Source organism: Microtus ochrogaster, chromosome 15 (assembly GCF_000317375.1).
Source record: "Microtus ochrogaster isolate Prairie Vole_2 chromosome 15, MicOch1.0, whole genome shotgun sequence".
In the NCBI taxonomy this organism is placed as follows: Eukaryota; Metazoa; Chordata; class Mammalia; order Rodentia; family Cricetidae; genus Microtus; species Microtus ochrogaster.
In genome coordinates, this window is record NC_022017.1 from 2282745 (window position 1) to 2287479 (window position 4735).

Here is a 4735-nt window from a genome sequence, read left to right on the forward strand (position 1 = left end):
GGATCTCTGTGAGTTCGAGGCCAGCCTGGTCTACAAGAGCTAGTGCCAGGACAGGCTCCAAAGCTACAGAGAAACCCTGTCTCGAAAAACTAAAAAAACAAAACAAAACAAAAAAAAGCAAAAACCCCTTAATATTTAGTCATGTAGAAGAAGGTCATCTGGGTGCAGATGGAGAAATATGGAGACCAGGGACCACAGCTTCATGGACATGGAACATCGAGGAGACTAGAAGGCCATTTTCAGGAGACTAGAGGGAACATTCAGCTGCTGGAAACTCAAGTCTAGGAACATAGGGATGGCCACTGACTGCTGATGTGGAGGCCTCTGGATAGCACAGCTTCTGTGGAGAAACAGGCTGCTCCGTCCTTAAGTTGGTTGGAGAGAGAGTAGGGTGAGCAGGAGCGAGGTTGTGTGCAGACCTGTTTGTGGAATCGCATGGTCCACTTAGCCATGAGAACTGTCAGAGAGCTGAGGAAGGAGCTGGAGAGGGACACGTGTGTGCATGTGTCTCTGTGTGGGTATTTTACTTGAGCAAAGATGCCCTCTGACACTTAGAGGTGTTGGCTCCTCCAGGCCTGGAGTTGCCGGCCATTGTGAGCTGTCTGATGTGGATGCTGGCAGCAGCACTTTGAAGGAGAAGCAAGCACTCTTAGCTCCTTGCTCTCTCCAGCCCCGGCTTCCGCGATCCCACTGTTGTGAGTGTTGTGAGTGCAAAGAGGGGTGGCAGACTGACTGAGAGACTCAGCTGTTTCCCTCAGTGTGGCTGTTTCTGTGTGCTCTGTGTGTGTGCATGTGAGTGCTCATGTGTGTGTGCACATGCGTGTGCGTGCTTTCAGTGCCTGTGTATTTCCAGCTCCTCTCATGTTATCTCAGGGGTAAGTTTAGAGAAAATGAAGGTGGACTCCTGCCCCCCTCATCCACCCACACAGCCAGACAGGAGGCCAGAGGAAGGGGAGCAAGCTGAGGGAGGTGCCTGAATCTCTCTCTACCTTCTGTAGGAGGAACACCCGCAGGTATTTTCTCCTGAAGCCGAGGAGCTGCAGGGCTCTCTGGAATGTAAACATCTGATAAGACTGCCCCCCTCCCCCAAGTAAACTTCCATTTTCTTTAATCTAGAACAAACACCACATTCTTTCCCAGGATTTGGTTTTGGTCCGGATTCCAGTCCACCACCACCCTTTCTTCACCTCCGTTTCCCCTTTTGAACCTCTCCTTACCTTCCTTATGGTCTTCTTTAGTATACAACCTGAGCATCTGGACTCAGATCAGTGTATAGACAGCTTTTGAGTTCGGGCTAGGCGGTTTTGACCCCTGCTATTGTGGGACCTCTCCTCTCCTTTGGGAGGAGAGAGCAGGCACGTCATGACACCAATATAATGTTCATTCAAATAACTCATGTCCCTGATAACAAGCTAAGGGTTGTGTCACCTGCCCGCTCTGAGGCCAGGCTCCCCAAGTGACAGAACAACCTCTTGAGTGGGGCCAGAGCAGAAGAGGTGTCCGTGTGGAGGAGAAGAAAGCCCAGGAGCTGGAACTTACGGGGGGGGGGGGCGCGGGGAGGAGGAGAGTGTGGGCTGTGGAAAAGCAGGGGGAAGAAGTCCTGGCAGAAGCTGCTGTAGGCAGCACTGTTTGGGGTGCAGAAGGCTCAAAGGGGACTGGGAGAATTACGGGAGGAGCCAAAAATCGGGGCAGGGGAGATGGAATGTGGGGATAAGATTAGCTTTTGTTTTTAACTATGCGAAGCTATTAAGATGTTTACAGAGCTGGGAGGGAGTGGAGACAGAAGGTGGGGGGGGGGGTTAAAGGTAACCCTAGGAGCACATTGTGGACGTTAATCAGCGTAGGGCAGAGGTGAAAGGTCATACACTGATCTTCCCGCTCCTTGCTCTCAGTGGTCATCACTGCCTCCCACAGCTCTGAGGCGCCTTGCCTGAGGACCAGGATGAGATACTCCCTCCTCCTCTCAGTCACGGGACTAGCCTAGGCCATGTGTCCACACTTCCACACTGGAGCGGGGGCCTAAAGCCCTCCCTGCCTCCCAGAGAACACAGGACAGAGCGAACTGTTCTGGGCTGGAGGATTTGGCACCTTCCAGGCACGGTTCCAGCAAAGAGGATGCTAGCCTGGCCTGTGGGGACATCCCAAGTCTTGGTTCACTCTGAGGCTCCCAGTACTGCTTTTCTGTCACATGATTGGCCCTCAGACCACCATGGCCTCACTAATTTTGACCCCAAATCCCAGAAGTGAGGTTCTAGGGAGAGGCACCCAGGAGTGTAGGCCTATGCTGGCCTGAAGGCAGAAGGGTGCAGGGAACAAAGGCTCTGGGGACAGGAGGAGGAACGGCTGCAATGTTTCTCACGGTCATTTCAGTGGCTCTTGAGAGAGAAAAATGGCTCCAGAAGCTGGGCCTGGGCTGTTTGTTGGAGATAAAATTGAGTCTAACTCCTGGGGTCCTCCCGTCTGTCTCAGGGCAGTGGCAGGATCTTTATTCACCTCCCACACGCCCAGATTCTTCTTCTCCACAGGACTGGAGTGGTGAGGGATGCCAGCTCTGAGGTCGGTTCACATGGGTGTGACGTGGGGCACACTGAAGGAGGGGTACTCACAACACAAAAAAGGCATAAATACACTTACCTACAGGGCATGCAGTTTTGGGGCTTGTCATTTGGTCTGTGGCTCATGAACCACAAGTTTACTTTTTCTTGAAAAAGTTTCCCATTATTTATTCATTTGACGGTGGTGGGAGGGTGGGAAGCCAGGGTGTGCACATGGAAGTGACCAGAAACCTTTCAGGAGTCAGCTCTCACATTCTACCATGTGGGTTCTAGGACCTGATCTCAGGCCACCAGCTTGGTGGCAAGAGCTTTTTATTTTTGTTATTTTGAGACAGAGATTTTCTGCCTGCTCTGGAACTTGCCCTGTAGATTATTCTGGCCTCAAACTCACAGAGATCCTCCTGCCTCTGACTCCCAAGTGCTAGGATAAAAAGCGTGCACCACCACTGCTCAGAGGTGGCTAGCACTTTTATCCACTGAGCTATTTTGCTGGCTCAGACACCTGCTTATATAATTGTATGTATCATGCTTCTAAATGTGGAGAAAGGAAATTCTATATTTTTAAAGCAACATTTCCACATTTCTACTTCATAACATCTGCCCCCTCTAAAATGGCTCCCACTTTAGTTCTGGAAAGGAAGTTTTCTGGACCCAGCCAGATGACTTTGGGAGCTTCCATGGCACCTGGCCTTGCCCCTTGTGCCCCCCTCTGTTGTACTCGCCCACCACCCACAGGAAGCCTCTCCCCTTCCTCTTCCCAATGACCCTCCAACTCTGTAATGGTGGGCACAACCTTTCTCTGGTGACAGAGCAGAGTTGACACCCAGCCTCCTGGTGTGTCCTGTGGGCAAGTCTGCTTGGGGTTTCCAGTGTTTAACACTCAGGAAGCAAGGCTGCACCTCCTCCATAGCGCTTTGCCTGTAGGAAAGGGGAAGGGGAGCTTGTGTTAGGGACCCTGATCTGAACCTAGTGGCCCAGAGCACTTTTCTCTTTGCCCAAAATGTTTCCCTCCAGGTCAGCCTCTCCCGAGAAACTGCTCTAGTCTCCCCGTCCAATTTGCTTGTATTTGTCTGCGCACACCCTGCTCTCTCCTTTGAGCTCCTTGAGGCTGTCAGTCAAGTTGTCCACCGCGCACAGGTGCTGTCTCACTCCTGGGCCTCACAACACGGTCAGGAACTACTCCCTGGGTGAAGTGTGCACCATGTGCAATTATTTCATATGCACGGGTGCTGGGGTGGGGGTGTCCTTCAAAAGCTAGGAAGCAGCCGGGCGATGGTGGCGCACGCCTTTAATCCCAGCACTCGGGAGGCAGAGGCAGGTGGATCTCTGTGAGTTCGAGACCAGCCTGGTCTACAGAGCTAGTTCCAGGACAGGCTCCAAAGCTACAGAGAAACCCTGTCTCGAAAAAAACAAAACAAAACAAAACAAAACAAAAAAAAAAAAAGCTAGGAAGCTCCACTGGGGCTGTGTGTGGTGCCCCGGGTGTGGCCACAGCAAGAGCTAGGCAAGGCCAAGGCTGCTGAGCAAGGGTCTGCTCTTGGGCATGCTGGTGAGAGCATACAGACACTGGCAACTCTATGCCTGTGTGCCAGCTACAGACGGCCCCTGTCCTGTTCTGTCCAGGCCCCTGACCTGTGCTGTCCAGGCCCCTGCCCCTGACCTGTGCTGTCCAGGCCCCTGCCCCTGACCTGTGCTGTCCAGGTCCCCACCCTCCTCTTTCTCGGCCGTCATTCTTCTCATCAGCTCTGAGAATCTCCAGGCCCAGAAGGCATGTAAGATCCTAGACTCTAAACTTAAGCCTGGATCTTGGTAACACGTCCGCCATTCCTTAGAGGAGCCCTGAAGCCAAGGTGATACTATGAAGTAAGAATTGTCTTGATTTTAGAAAGGACATGTGATACACATAACATTTAATAATAAAAAACCATAGTGAGCTTTGAGGTGACACTCGGGGTCACAGAATTAGCCACATTTAATATTTCTGTGATTAGACACACAGAAGTTTGTAATACACAGGACGTGCACAAACTGTAGTCACATGATAGCTCTTACATGTGAGTCACCAAAAGCTTTCTGGAACTTGTAATGTTTGCTTAAGAGTCCGAATAAGGGCTGGAGGGATGGCTCTGTGGCTAAGAAATCTTCTGCTCTTCAGGGGACCAGAGTTTGGTTCTTTTTTT